The 16,444-nt window shown below is 42.3% G+C and overlaps 1 protein-coding gene across 2 annotated transcripts in view; it reads left to right on the top strand.

Annotated features, from left to right (window-relative positions):
- The window catches only part of IGF2BP3 (insulin like growth factor 2 mRNA binding protein 3), a 153,815-nt gene that overhangs the window by 53,096 nt on the left and 84,275 nt on the right, over window positions 1-16,444 (top strand). The gene's annotated exons all lie outside the window — the stretch shown is intronic.

Below are 16,444 nucleotides of genomic sequence, written 5' to 3'. Positions count from 1 at the left end.
ACTTTTTTTTTTATATGTTCCTGTTTTAGATTAACATTTGTTTAGGGAATTCGGTAGCTTGGGGGATAGGTCCTCAAGTGTTGTAATAGCAAGATTATTAGTTTGATCCCCTTATTTTAAGATGAGCCATATTAAATATGATTTAAAATGTAATTCAATATGATTTTTTTGTTCAGGAGCTACATCTAGTGTAATGTAGCTTTCTATGAAATAGCCAAATGGTAGAAACCAAGTTTAAGTAAATTATTAGAGTACTAGCATATCTGCTATGGGCAGAGTTTCCTTTTAATTCATTCATAATCTCTTCAAATTCAGAGAATTTAGCCTTTAGTTTATTGCATTTTCCCTCATTCTGGGTATTTGCCATATCTAACTTTTCTTAATTTTTGTATTTCACTTTACTCTCCTTACTGTCCTTTGGGATAGTGTCAAGTTTTAGTGGGTTATCTCTGTTTTCAAATGAGCAAATATGGGCACGCAAGATAAAATTAATTAAGAGCACACACTGAATCGTAAGATGCTTGGCTAGACTTTGGAATTCTTCACCTTTGACTCCCTTTAAAAATTTAATGATTGTTTACATATTGATCAACAAAAACAATTTTATTGAGAGTTAGGAATAAGATGAGCTGCTGTTGTTAGGTGTTTTTTTTCCTTAAAGACTTGAGGGAACACTATTTCCTTTTCGAGAAGGGTCACTTTGTATGGTTTGTTTGTTTGTTTGTTTGTTTGTTTTTGAGATGGAGTTTTGTTCTTGTTGCCCAGGCTGGAGTGGAATGGTGCAATCTAGGCTCACTGCAACCTCCGCCTCCCAGGTTCAAGGGATTCTCCTGCTCAGCCTCCTGAGTAGCTGGGATTACAGGCATCCACCAACCACGCCTGGCTACTTTTTTGTAATTTTAGTAGAGATGGGATTTCACCATGTTGGTCAGGCAGGTCTCAAACTCCCGACCTCAGGTGATCCACCTGCCTCAGCCTCCCAAAGTGCTGGGGTTACAGGCATGAGCCATTGTACCCAGCCTGTATATGTTTTATTTATTCACGCTGGATATGCCGCTTGTTCTGTGCCAAAGCCTTATTATAAACAGTGATAATTTTGCAGTTCCGGACAACTTTTATAATGGAAGATTAGGCTTTCAGTCCCTAATTAATCTTAGAATCACTGAAAGTGGAATGAGCAGACATTATGTGCCTTCTACTTTGATGCAGTAGAATATACATGTCACCACAGAGAAAATAGTCTTATCTAAATAGGTTCAACTGGCTTCAGTCTTAATCTAACTTTGAGTTTACAAGAAATACAGAAGATAGAGGGACAAATTAAATGATGCATCAAAGAAACAACTAGCCATGTCCTGAATATGGGATATTCCACAGGACAAATGCTACTGTTTTGCTAGAGGAGCAGTGGGATGAAAAAAGGGAAGAGGCCTGTTATGAGTAAGACTCAAGAGGATAACAAAAAAACCACTATAGTAAGTTCTTTGTGAGCAACGTAAATAGCCCTGTGAAGCAGCATGGAGCGCCTAAAAAAGCCTTATAGTTGTTATTTTATTTATTTATTTATTGTGCAGGAAATGGGGCAGCCTTGAGGTCAGACTTAGAATTATGTCCTAGCTCCACTGCTTTCTCATTGTGTGATCTGTGAACAGATCTCTGATCTGTTATGGGATCTCTGAACAGGTTTTTAAAATTCTTTGAGCCTCATTTTCCTCGTTCCTAACAAGGGTGATGATGGTGGCCCCCTCATTGGGTTGCTTTGAGCATTAAATAGGATTATGCATGCTAAAGCCTTTAAAACAGTGCTTGGTACATATAAGTACACAATATGTTTTAGCTATGATATAATAAGAACAACAACAAATTCACCAGCTCTCAGCCTTCGGTTTTGTGCTTGTCTCAGTGAGATCCAGGCAGGAGCACAGATAATACCCTCGGTATTTCACCAGAGAGAATCATACAGGTGCTGAAAGGCGAAAGAACAAAGGAGAATCCAGAGTAGTGACTGTAAGGAGCAGCCACGGCCTGAGGGCTGGAAGGCCAAACAGGAAGTTGAGGTTTTGGATCCTAGTAGAGACTTGGAGGGAAGAGCCCTGAGCACCTGAGACTCAGATTTCTAAGCAATGGCAGCTCCTTGACTGGGGCTGGCGCCTGGGATGGGGGGAAGAGAGAGGAGTTATAAATCTTGTTCTGAGTGTCCAGAGGAGCTAGAGGATGTAACCAACTGCTGATTCAGTGACGCCGGCTGATAGACAGGGACCTACGGATGCGGTGATGCCGACTGCCAGAGAGGGACCTGCGGATGCGGTGAAGCCGACTGAGGGACGGGACCTGCTGATGTGGTGATGTCGACTGATGGACGGGGACCTGGTGATGCGGTGATGCCGACTGATGGACGGGGACCTGGTGATGCGGTGATGCCGACTGATGGACGGGACCTGGTGGTGCGGTGATGCCGACTGATGGACGGGGACCTGGTGATGCGGTGATGCCGACTGATGGACGGGACCTGGTGGTGCGGTGACACCGACTGACGGACGGGACCTGGTGGTGCGGTGACGCCGACTGACGGACAGGACTTGCTGATGTGGTGAAGCCAGCTGACGGATGGGGACCTGCGGATGGGGTGATGCCGACTGATGGACGGGATCTGGTGGTACGGTAATACCAACCGAAGGACGGGACCTGGGGATGCGGTGATGCTGACTGATGGAGAGGGACTTGCGGATGCGGTGATGCCGACTGATGGACAGGGGCCTGCCGTTATGGGGATGCCCACTGACAGGGCCTGCTGATGTCGACTGATGGACGGGACCTGTGGGTGTGGGGATGCCGACTGACAGACGGGCAAGAGCATGTCGTCTCTACCCCGACTCCTGCTTTCTAGTACCTCTCTGCTGCCTTCTGTTGGCAGAAACTAGCAGGTAACAGCTGGCAAAGGAGAGATTAGAGTCCAGAGTCCTACACGCAGCATCACAAAGCTGAGAAGTACATTTGGAACTAAGAGCTTATTTTTCTTTGTTTGCCCTAATGCCTCATATACCCTGTCTGATGGAACTGAGAGCTTAATATCAAGGTAAACTTCTATCCTTGAAGTGAAACAACCTCCTCCCCCAATTCTAGGAGTCATCTTGTAAGCTAGATTCTGTGAAGTCACTGAAGAGGTGACAGAATCTGGGACCACAGCAGAAACGCTCGTGACATGTGGCGTTTTGTAAGATCTGTAACTGGAGTGTTACCTTTCTGTTACTGTTAGATCTTCATTATTTATGTTATCTGTATACCACCATATACTACTAAATGATCAGAAGGGGATTCCCCAAGTTCTCTGGGCAGCATATCTTACATGCTGTGTCAAGCAGGTTTAAACAGTTTCTAACCATTTAGTTTTAGATGATGATAAAGCACTTATGGGTGGGCGCTGGATTCTGCTAAATGTTTATGGCACATGGAGATACAGGGAGCCTTTTTTTTTTTTTTTTTTTTTTTGAGACGAAGTCTTGCACTGTCACTCAGGCTGGAGTGCAGTGGCATGATCTTGGCTCACTGCAACCTCTGCCTCCCGGGTTCAAGCAATTCTCCTGCCTCAGCCTCCTGAGGAACTGGGACTACAGGCGCGCGCCACCATGCCCAGCTAATTTTTTGTATTTTTAGTAGAGACAGTGTTAGCCAGGATGGTCTCTATCTCTTGACCTTGTGATCTGCCTGCCTTCGCCTCCCGAAGTGCTGGGATTACAGGTGTGAGCCACCGCACCTGGCGGGAGACTAACTTTTTGAAGGACTCACTGCTAGAGAATTAGGTAGGTTTGTTTTCTCCCAAATATATGGAATATAGCAGAGAAATAAGAGAAAATGTTTTTTCATCCATCCGTCACTGTTTTGCCTGAGGTACCTGAAGAGTAGACTCAGTGTGACCAGAACTGGAAGGGCTCCTCCACAGAAACAGTCCCAGCAGACAACGATGTGGACATTCAGATGCCACAAGGGAGGTGTACATTAGGAAGAGGATTTGAGAGCCCTTCCTTGAGTGAAAAAGGGTAGGACTTTGGGAGAAAGTCCTAGTGAAGTATTTGACGTTAAACACCTTTAGATATTTTTTCTTTTGCCTACTCAATTTCTCAAGTGGGCTCCATTTTCTAAATTTAAGGAATGTCTTGTTGTTGTTTTGTTTTAGAGACGGAGTCTTGCTCTGTCACCGAGGCTGGAGTACAGTGATGCGATCTTGGCTCACTGCAACCTCCTCCTCCTTGGTTCAAGCAATTCTCCTTCCTTAGCCTCCTGAGTAGCTGGGAATACAGGTGCCTGCCACCACACATGGCTGATTTTTATATTTTTAGTAGAGACAGGCTTTCACCATGTTGACCAGGCTGGTCTGGAATTCCTGACCTCAAGTGATCTGTTCACCTCAGCCTCCCAAAGTGCTGGGATTACAGGCATGAGCCACCACACCCGGCAGGAATGTCTTTTTGTATGTAAAAAATACATAATAAATGGGGCCAGTTGTGGTGACTCACGCCTGTAATCCTAGCACTTTGGGAGGCCAAGGCAGGTGGGTCCCTTGAGGTCAGGAGATCAAGACCAGCCTAGCCAACATGGAGAAAACCCCATCTTTACTAAAAATACAGAAATTAGCTGGGTGTGGTGGCACAGGCTTGTAATTCCAGCTACTCAAGAGGTTGAGTCAGGAGAACCTCTTGAACCCGGGAGGTGGAGGTTGCAGTGAGCCAAGATCGCATCACTGCACTCTAGCCTAGGTAACAGAGTGAGACTCTGTCTCAAAAAAAAAAAACAAAAAAAAGGCCAGAGTCTTAAGGAAATGATTTCTCAGTTTCTCCAAATGTTATTTTCTTATTTCTTTCTGTCCAGTCAAAAGAATCAAAACTCCTAATAAGTACCCAAAAAATGCCCAGGCCGGGCATGGTGGCTCATGCCTGTAATCTCAGCATTTGGGAGGCCAAGGCAGGCAGATCACGAGGTCAGGAGATCGAGACCATCCTGGCTAACACAGTGAAACCCCGTCTCTACTAAAAATACAAAAAAAATTAGGTGGGCGTGGTGGTGGGCGCCTATAGTCCCAGCTACTGGGGAGGCTGAGGCTGGAGAATGGCGTGAACCCAGAGGGCGGAACTTACAGTGAGTGGAAATTGCGCCACTGCACTGCAGCCTGGGCAACAGTGAGACTCTGTCTAAAAAAAAAAATGCCCAAAGCTGGGGTTACCTTCCCTGAAGTGAAGCATATAAGACCTTATGTAAAGGAAGACATTAAGTAAATGAAGTGGTCCTAGAGGAAAGGGCAGGCAAGGTTGTCATTCTGGGGGCTGATGAGGAAGGTGAAACATTTCCCCATGTTTACTGTGTGGGGAAACAGCCTGTGCTACAGTTAGTCACCTGCATCACCAGGTTCTATATGCTGGTGGGGCCCCCACATCGCTCATGTCTGGAATGACTGTTTTCCGAGCAAAGATTTGAATATGTGGTCTGACAGGTACTTATGGGGAATACATACTTTAAAATCACAGTCTTGCTAGAAAATTCAGAACGTTTCTTGGTTTTACTTCAACACTTGCATATTTGATTTTTTTCCTGGACTTAATTGATCTGGGAAGATGAATATTAAGTGAGTCTCTGGTCAAAGAAGGGAAACCAAGTATTCCTTATTTAGAAGAAACAAGTAGGCCTGGTGTGGTGGCTCAGGCCTGCAATCCCAGCACTTTCGGAGACTGAGGCAGGCAAATCACTTGAGGCCAAGAGTTCGAGACCAGCCTGGCCAACATGGCAAAACCCTATCTCTGCTATAAATACAAAAATTAGCCAGGCATGGTAGCACATGCCTGTAATCTTAGCTACTCAGGAGGCCGAGGCACAAAAATTGCTTGAGCCTAGGATGCATAGGTTGCAGTGAGCTGAGACTGTGCCACTGTACTTCTGGGAAACAGGCGAGACTCTGCTTAAAAAAAAAAAAAAAAAGAAGAAATAAGTGGGAAAGTAGTGATGCCATGTTATCTAGTCTGGAGGAAAAACAAAACAATACTATAGTTAACATAAAATAGCTCAGAGAGACCCCACTGTAAGCCTTGGATGAAGGTGTGCTGAGAAGTGGAAAGCTGTCTTGAGGTTTGTGGGGAGGTGGATGACTTCCTGGGGAATAGAGTGGGCAGGGGCCACGGAGTGAGTTAGGTGACATCCCTGCTGGATGTTGGCATCTTTAAAGGCAAGAGCTGTCATTCATCTTCTGTCCAACTGCTGATTGTTTTTGGTGCTGTGTTAGGTGCTACTTGGTCCATATGGATACAGGAATGAATGTCAAATAGAAATGAGCAGCATTTTATTTATTTTTTGAGACAGCATTTCACACTTGTTGCCCAGGCTGGAGTGCAATGGGCGTGATCTCGGCTCACTACAGTCTCCACCTCCTGGATTCAAACCATTCTCCTGCCTCAGCCTCCTGAGTAGCTGGGATTACAGGCGTGTGCCACCATGCCCGGATAATTTTTGCATTTTTAGTAGAGACAGGGTTTCACCATGTTGACCAGGCTGGTCTTGAACTCCTGACCTCAGGTGATCCCCCCACTTCTTCGGCCTCCCAAAGTGCTGGGATTACAGGTGTGAGTCACTATGCCTGGCTGAGAAGCATTTTAAGTGTAATTGGATGTAAAGCTAACACCGTGAGGTGCTTTAACTCAACAGAGGAAAACATCTGTAGAAACAGTGATGTTGAGATTTTCCATGAGCGAGCAAGAAGCAGCAATGGGAGTCAGAAATGTTAAATAGAAATAACCAATTTAAAGGTTGCCTTTATAGCAGACAGCTTGGAGTTCTAAATAAATAGCAGATGAACTGCGTGTTCTCAGTAGATGCCTTTCTTCTTCTCAGTGGCCTGACTTTGAGCACTTGGCCAGTAAGTGGCTGACACTAGGCACTTACGTGCTGGGCACTGAATTAACATGTTTTAATCTTCACAGCAGTCCCATGTCCCCACTGTACAGGTAAGGCAGTGGTGGTACAGAGAGGTGAAGTAGCTTCTCCAGGATCATGCAGCTGGAAAGTGTTAGTGTCTAGTGTCGATCAGGTTGCTTTAACAGAAAACTTCCTCCCAAAGGGTTGTTTCTGTTTCTTCCAGTATCATTTGGTTTCAACATGCCTCTGAAAAGCTTGACAGTGAAGCCAGTAGAAACTGAATCCTCCCCAGGTCTGGAAGTAAAGTATGGTTACGAGTGATGAATGAACTTCCTTGGGGAAGTTATTAGTAAAGTTCTCTGTTTAAAGAACTGTGGACAGTAGAGTTCTTCATGCATGGCTGCTCTGGCATGGGCCAAACTTCACATCATTAGAAGTAATCTGGCGATGGGTGTGCAGGGGGAATACCAGAGTTCCCTACAACTAGTATGTATGAATGGTATATGAGGCAAGCATTTCTCACCCGACCCTGCTCCCTCCATGTTTACTCCATGTCCTTTGCGCTGTGCTGCCTGGACTTTTGTCCTGCGTTTCTATGGTTTTTCTGGATATGATCATCTTAAAGGTCGTCATGCCCTTTATCAGTTGATTGAGACAGAATCTTGACTTACCGCCCGGGCTGGAGTGCAGTGGCGCAATCACAGCTCACTGCAGCCTCGACTTCCCAGGCTCAGGTGATTTTCCCATCTCAGTCTCCCGAGTAGCTGGGACTACAGGTGTGCACCACCACACCTGGCTATTTTTTTTCTTTTTTTAAATTTTATTTTATTTTATTTTATTTTTGAGACAAAGTCTGGCTCTGTCGCCCAGGCTGGAGTGCAGTGGTGCAATCTGGGCTCACTACAAGCTCCGCCTCCCGGGTTCATGCCATTCTCCTGCCTCAGCCTTTCGAGTAGCTGGGACTACAGGCGCCCACCACCACACCCTGCTAATTTTTTTTTTGTATTTTTAGTAGGAACGGGGTTTCACCATGTTCGCCAGGATGGTCTCGATCTCCTGACCTTGTGATCCTCCCGCCTCGGCCTCCCAAAGTGCTGGGATTACAGGTGTGAGCCACTGTGCCCGGCCTTTTTTTTTTTTTTTTTTCTTTCGTATCTTTATTTTTTTTTTAATTTTTGAGATGGAGTGTTGCTCTGTCAGCCAGACTGGAGTGCAATGGTGCGATCTCGGCTCACTGCAACTTTTGCCTCCCGGGTTCAAGCGATTCTCGTGTCTCAGCCTCCTGAGTAGCTGGGATTACAGGCGCCCACCACTATGCCTGGCTAATTTTTGTATTTTTAGTAAAGACAGGGTTTCACCATGTTGGCCAGGCTGGTCTCAAACTCCTGACCTCAGGTGATCAGTCCATTTTGGCCTCCCAAAGTGCTGGGATTAGAGGCTTGAGCCACTGCACTTGACCAAAAGTTTTAAATTTTAATGAAGTTCAGTGTATTCATTTCTGCCAGTCTCATTTTATGAATAGTATTTTTGGTGTCCTGTCTAAAAACATTTTGCCTAAATCAAAGTTATGAAGGTTTTCTCCTGTTGTCTTAAACCTATGGTGCATTTTGAGTTAATTTTTATGTAATGTATGATTCACAGGCCGTGGTTTTATTTTTTGCATGTAAATGTTTCATTCTAATACCATAAATTGAAAATATTGTTCATTTTCCATTGAATTGCCCTCACACTTTTGTTACAAATCAATTGACCATATTTGGGTGGGTCTGTTTCTGGACTCTTTTCTCCCATTAATTTATATGTCTGTCCCTTTGCTACTACACTTTCTTGGTTACTGTGGCTTTATATTGTCAGTCTTAAAATGGAATAGTATTACTCCTTCAACTTTATTATTTTTCAGAATCGTGGCTATTGTCATTACTTTGCTTTTCCATATGTATTTTAGAACCAGTAAGTCTATACACAAAAATTCAGTTGGGATTTTTATTGGGATTGTAATAAGTTAAAAAAAAAACCCTTTTGGAATAATTATCAACTTTACTAAGTTGTCTTCTTATGACTGGCTTATTTCACTTAGTATGCTATTCACCCGTGTTGTAGCACAGGGGTCCCTAATCCCCAGGCCTCAGACTGGTATACCGTCTGTGGCCTGTTAGAAACTGGGCTGTACCACAGGAAGTGAGTGGTAAGTGAGCGAGCATTACTGCCTAAGCTTTGCCTCCTGACAGATCAGTGGTGGCATTAGATTCTCAAAGGAATGCATACCCTATTGTGAACTGCACATGTTGAGGGATCTAGGTTGCTCACTCCTTAGGGGAATTGAATGCCTGATGATCTGAGGTGGAAAAGTTCCATCCTGAAACCATCCCCCTAACCCCACTCTCTGTCCCTGGAAAAATTGTCTTCCATGAAACCAGTCCCTGGTGTGAAAATGGTTGGGGACCACTGTTGTAGTATGTGTCAGAATTTTCTTTTGAAAGCTAAGTAGTATTCCTTTATATGCGAATTTTACATTTTGTTTATTCTTCTGTCCATGGGTGTATGGGTTGCTTCCACCTTTTGGCTATTGTGTTCAACGCCTCTGTGAATGTAGGTGAACAAATATCTCTTTGAGATTCTGCTTTCAGTTCTTTTGGGTATGTTCCTAGAAGTAGGATTGCTGGATGTTATAGCAATTCTTCTTTTCCTGTCCTTGAATAAACCAGTGAAAAAGATGTTACAGCAATTATATTTTTAATTATTTCAGGAATTGCCATACTGTTTTCCATAGCAGCTGTACCGTTTTACATTTCTACCAACAATGTCCAAGTGTGTCCTAATTTCTCCACATCCACTCCAACACTTGTTATTTTGGTTTTTTTTCCCCTAAACAGTAGGTGAATATTATTTTTTAAGTTTTGACTTCTACTTGTTTTTAGTATGTAGAAATATTTTAAATTTTGTGTGTTGACCTTATATCCTTTGGCATTGCTAAACTTACTAGTTCTGAAAGTTTGTTTTTTATTTTTTAATAGATTGCTTGGGATTTTCTACTTAGACAGTTATGTATTCAAATGGGCATAGTTTTATTTCTTCCTTTATAGTCTGTGTGCCTTTTCTTTTATTGCTGTAATGTACTGTCTAGGACCTCTAATGAGAGTCGACATCCTTACCCGTCCTCAATTTTTGTGAGAAAACACTGTCTTTCATCATTACGTAAAATGTTAGCTATGGGTTTTTTGTAGATACTCTTTATCAGGTTGAAGACATTGCCTTCTGTTTCTAGTTTGTTGACAATCTATATGATGAGTGAATGTTGGATTGTTTCAAATGCTTTTTTTGCATAAATTGACATTATCATGTAGTTTCTGGGCTGTAAATGAATTACATTGACTTTTTACCCCTACAAATGTTGAACCAACCCTGCATTCCTATGATAAACTCCACTTTATTGTGGTATTTTATTCTTTTAAGATATTGCTTGGTTTAATTTGCTAACTTTTTTGTTGAGGACTTATTGTGTCTCTGCTCATGAGGGATATTGGTCTGTAGTGTTTTTGTTTTTGTTTTTGTTTGGATTGTCATTGATTTTGTTATCAGGGTAGCAGCCTTAAAATGTGTTGGGAAATCATGCTTATGTTTTCTGGAAGTGATTGTGCTGAATTGGTGTTCTTTAATTGTTTGATACAATTCACCTGTGAAACCACTTGAACAATTTCTCTCAGAGGTTTTTTGTTGTTGTTGTTGTTTGAGATGGTGTTTTGCTCTTGTTGCCCAGGCTGGAGTGAATGGCCCAATCTCGGCTCACCGCAACCTCCGCCTCCTGGGTTCAAGTGATTCTCCTGCCTTGGCCTCCCAAGTAGCTGGGATTACAGACATGTGCCACCATGCCCAGCTAATTGTTGCATTTTTAGTAGAGACAGGTTTCTCCATGTTGGTCAGGCTGGTCTTGAACTCCTGACCTCAGGTGATCCATTTGCCTCAGCCTCCCAAAGTGCTGGGATTACAGTCGTGAGCCACCAGTTCCCCCCGCCCCTTTTTTTATGCTCAAATTCAATATCTTCAGTAATTATAGTGTTCTTCAGGTTATTTCATCTTGGGTCGTTTGTAGTGTTCAAAGAATTGGTTAATTTATCCAAGTTGTTTATTTTTTTTTCTTTTCCTTTTTTTAAAATAACTTTACATCATCATGGACAAGTTATGTAAAGCTTTGTAGTATTCCCTTATCCTTTAATGTCTGTAGGGTCGCTAGTGGTATCTCCACTTTTTAATTCTGATACTAGTAATTTTTGTGTTCTCTCACAATCTTCATCAGCCTTGCAGAGGTTTATCCGTTTGATTGATTTCTGATAACATGGTGATGTTGAAGCTGAATGAGCTCCTGTGTCTCTATGGTTTTGAGAGGTGAAGCCGGCTGGGCTTCTGGGTCAGGAGGGGACTTGGAAAACTTTTCTGTCTAGCTAAAGGGTTGTAAACACACCAATCAGCACTCTGTCTATCTAAAGGTTTGTAAATGCACCAATCAGCACTCTGTAAAAATGCACCAATCAGTGCTCTGTAAAATGGATCAATCAGCAGGATGTGGGTGGGGCCAAATAAGGGAATAAAAGCTGGCCACTTGGGCCAACAGCAGCAACCAGCTTGGGTCCCGTTTCCAGGTTGTGGAAGTTTTGTTCTTTGGCTGTTCGCAATAAGTCTTGCTGCTGCAGTCTTGGGTCCGCCCTACCTTTAAGAGCCGTGACACTCACTGCGAAGGTCTGCGGCTTCACTCCTGAATTCAGAGAGACCCGGAACCCACCGGGAGGAACAAACAAATCCTGATGCGCCACCTTTAAGAGCTGTAACACTCACTGCAAAGGTCTGCGGCTTCACTCCTGAAGTCAGCAAGACCACGAACCCTCCGGAAGGAAGAAACTCTGGACACATCTGAACATCTGAAGGAACAAACTCCAGACATACCATCTTTAAGAACTGTAACACTCACCACAAGGGTCCGCATCTTCATTCTTGAAGTTAGCAAGACCAAGAACCCACTGGAAGGAACCAATTCCGGACACGATTAGTATTTTGTTTCCCAGAGGCTTCCCTTTTTGATTCTCTAATCAGAAAAGCAAGGGCCTTAGATACGTTGCGTGGCTGTGCACTTCCTGTAACTGTATACGTGTCCAGGGCTAACGAGAGGCAAACAGAAGGAAAAGCAGCAAACAGGTTCAACCCATCCCTTTGGAACTATAGCTTCTTAGCTCCGTTGGTGTTTTAGATCAGTGGTCCCCAACCTTTTTGGCACCAGGAACTGATTTGGTAGAAGATAATTTTTCCATGGTGGGGGAAGGGGAGTGGTTTCAGGATAGAAACTGTTCTACCTCAGATCATCAGGCATTGGTTAGAATCTCTTAAGGAGTATGCAACCTGGATCCATTGCGTGCGCAGTTCACAATAGGGTATGCACACCTATGAGAATCTAATGCTGCCGCCGCTGATCTGACAGCAGGCGGGGTTCAGGCAGTTAGGCCTGCTCACCTTCTCTCACCTCCTGCTGTGCGCCCCGTTCCCCTTTCTTGCTTCTCCAGCCCAAACTACAAGGCTTCTCCTGAGATCTGTCTGTGTGCACTAACTTGCAGGTTTTTTGCTGCTGAATCTAGGCTGGGGCATAGCAGAGAAAAAAAAAAGAAGCAAATCACGTCAGCTTCTATAGTACTATGGAGTTCCCAATCTGTTTGCTATCTTTGAGTCTTCAAATTATTGTTTGATACTTTCGGTCCAGATTTTATAACTGCTTTCAGTGGGAGAAACAAGGTGGGTTGTGCCTGTTGAAATTTGTGTGGATCTAGAACCTGGAGCTAAAGTTTAAGTTGTTTCTTTGAATATTGTTTTTTGGTGCCTTTTAAATTTAGAAAGAGGTGAATTTGAATCTTTTATTTTTCAAGAACGGAGTAACTGCTCACAAGTAATTTGCTTTTAAATTTATTCTTGTAGATAACCTTTGGTTGAATTAAGACTGAAACAGGACTTTACCATCTTAAAAGAAATGCGTATTCAATTTTTTCCATGTGACTCAGCACTAGAGATGTGTATGCAGTGCTCATCATTTTAAATTTAAGTATATAAAAACCTTCACTTGTTCTTTTCCTATCTTTCTACCTCCAGTTTTAATGAACAAGATATACAAGGTTAAGACTGGGGAGGGCAAAGTCTCCTGGTAGGGTTTTAGAACAGTAAACCAATTGGGAATGACAGGGCACTATTGATACTGTTCCTAATTTTATTATCAGCAACCTGAAAAGCAAGGATTGCCTCAGTACTAAGGCCCCCCGCCTACCTGCCGTATTTTGATTTCCTGAATGGCCTACTTTGTCTTATTCAAAACACAATATTACTATTCAGTAATTACTATTCAGTATCACTTTCCATGTGGGGATGAGAAAGGCTATAATTTACTGCAATCTTTCCTAGATGTGTATTGTATATATTCACAAATACCTTTCCTTAGTTTTCTATTCCAATCTGGTAGACAAAGGTGGTGCTCAGTAAGTTAAGTGTTGGTTGAATTGAGGGTGTATGATGCTTTTCAGAGCTTGACTATCAACCCAAATAGAGATTTCTGTGTTCATCTTGCTAGATTTTTTTTCTTGTTTTGTATCCACTACCCCTAGACTCTCACATGTGTCCAGGTATATATACAAAGATTGAAATTGTTTGATTAGCTTACTCTGGCTAATGATAATGACTGATATTTCAGATTTCTTTTTAAAAGAAGGCCTATATTTGATTTGTCTATCTTTCACTCATTTTTATGACTACTCTCATATTCTTAGCTCATTTCCTTCTCTTTAGTACTCTGCCTTTGCATTTTAGATTAACTTAATATCACACATGTGGGTTGTGCTGATTATGAGCAGAGCAATATGCGAACCTTTTTTTTTCCATTTGATTTTTTCGAGACTCTGTCACCCAGGCTGGAGTGAGGTGGCACGATCACTACTCACTGCAGCCTTAAACTCCTCCTGGGCTCAAGCAATCCTACTGCTTCAGCCTCCCGAGTTGCTAGGACAACAGGCACATACGTCACCATGCTCCATTAATTTAAAAAAAAAAAAAAAAAAAAAAAAAAATTTTTTTTTTTTTTTTTTTTAAACAAACGGAGTCTTGCCCAGGCTGGTCTCAAAATCCTGGGCTTAAGTGATCCTCCTGCCTTGACCTCCCGAAGTGTTGGGATTTTAATCGTAAGCCACCGTGCCTGGCCAAGTACCTCTCTAGATGGATTCTCGTTCTTGTTATATTCTTAGAACCAACCCTAGATATAGGAAGGGAATAGGGCTATTCTTATTTTTAAAAACAAACAAAAAAAAGTAATTGGGAAATGGAAAAACTTGCCAAGGTCTTGCAGCTACCATTGGCTAAATTGGGATTTAAACTAGGCAGAACCTCCTTTTTTACCTGCTACTGTATCTAAACTGTATATACTTCTGTCATCTCAAACGTGGAAATAAGGATGACTTCTAATATCTTCTGCAAGTTCACCTACACATTTATGACTTAGCACCGATTTCATCAGTGTTTTTATTGAGATCTATAATTTCCTCCTATGTAATGTCCCAATTACAATCCTAAGTGAAATTCACAGAAAATATAACCCACTTATATATGTATATAATTTAAAAATCAATATAATGTCCTAGTAGTACCAGAAAGGTGACATACAAATTATTTATACAAAAAAAGTTTAGTACGTAAATACTTAGGCATGATCAGAGTTTAGGTATAATGAAATGGCCAAGTGCTTGTACCATATGTAGAATAATCCTCAGTGGACCAATACTGGTGTTGAGACAGGAATAATATGCAGGCAATGCAAAAGTTGTGTGCTCTCAGTTTAGTGGTTTTCTACAGTGATAAGCAGACCAAAATATAATAGTATCTTGATTTACATGATACAGTTTTGGAAGATACAGTATATATGAAAACTGAGCAATAAATATTTTGTCAGGTTATAGGGACAGATAAATGGGTTTCCTCTGTATCTGACTATCAAGGACCTTCAAAGGCTGTGCAGGACATGAGGCCACCTCTCTTTATTGTGTGAAGCTGTACTGCACACTTCAGGATGTGTGACATACCTGGTCTGTGCCTATCAAATATTAGTAAAGGACCCTTTTCCTAACCCCAAAAGATCCATAGATTTCTAAAACCACTTCCTTAAGGGGTGAAGGTTTCTCCATTAAGAATTACTTTTCTAAATCATTTGTTCCTCAGCTGTGTTGAACGACCAGTTATTTTTAAATTTCTAATTGATCACTGACTTCTTTGTAAAATACAATGAAAATAAATTATTACAATGAAATTTTAATGTCAGCCAACAGACAAGCTGATTTTTATTATCAGATTCAACAGACATAAAATTGTCAGTCTGCTATAAAAATTTGTAAATGCTTAATCTCCACTTGTAAGTTTGTCTTGTCATGATGTGGTCTCTCTCTTAATCTCACTCTGCTTTCTCTCCCCTCGGTCACCCAAAATGATGGTATGTTCCTAAAATACTTTCCCATGGAAGGTGTAAGTTCCCCCTTCTTGACCAAATGCTCAAATGTTTTACTCTCATCACCTCCTTTGTTTTGCACAAGTATCACTTTCTATAAAAATTATCATTTAATGATGGAAATTAACTTAACTGCCTTTACCATCAGCAGTCCCTTTTTATCTATGATAGAAATTTGCAAAGTAGTTTAACAGGCGTAACTCAAGTTGTTTATTTCTTCTTAGCTTTTTATACTTAAGGATAGAAAGTCATGCAGTACAAATGTGCAAAAGTTCTGCAAAGTATATGTTACTTTTGCTAATCACATATAGGTAAATCCATCTTAGATGATCTGATTTCTAATACAACTTAACTCTAAAAGTCTAAAAATATCTCTGAGCTATGTATTAAGCAGGTGGTTTTGGACTTAGACTGCATTTTTCTTTTTTCCCTTTTTTTTTTTTTTTTTTTTTTTTTGAGACAGTCTTGTTGTTTCGCCCAGGCTGGAGCGCAGTGACGCAATCTCAGCTCGTTGCAGCCTCTGCCTCCTGGGTTCAAGCGATTCTCCTGCCTCAGCCTCCCGAGTAGCTGGGACTTCAGGCACGCACCCCCATGCCTGGCTAATTTTCGTAATTTTAGTAGAGATGGGGTTTTGCCATGTTGGCCAGGCTGGTCTTGAATTGCTGACCTCAAGACCTCAGGTGATCCACCCGTCTCGGCCAACCAAATTGCTGGGATTACAGGCTTTACAGGCTTCAGCCGCCGTGCCCAGCCTAAACTGCATTTTGCTTCATACTAACCGCTAGGGAAGCAGTGACATTTTTGGAGATGAGCCTTGTTCTATCACCCAGACTGGAGTGCAGTGGTGCAGTCTTGCTCACTGCAACCTTTACCTCCCGGGTTCAAGCGATTCTCCTGCCTCAGCCTCTCAAGTAGCTGGGATTACAGGTGCCCGCCACCACACCCAGCTAATTTTTGTAGTTTCAGTAGAGACAGAGTTTCACCATGCTGGCCAGGCTGGTCTTGAACTCCTGACCTCAGGTGATCCACCTG

This window comes from Macaca thibetana, chromosome 3 (genome assembly GCF_024542745.1).
Source record: "Macaca thibetana thibetana isolate TM-01 chromosome 3, ASM2454274v1, whole genome shotgun sequence".
Taxonomy (NCBI): domain Eukaryota; kingdom Metazoa; phylum Chordata; class Mammalia; order Primates; family Cercopithecidae; genus Macaca; species Macaca thibetana.
The sequence above is the reverse complement of the archived record's forward strand: the minus strand, read 5'-3'. Positions and strand labels throughout refer to the sequence as shown.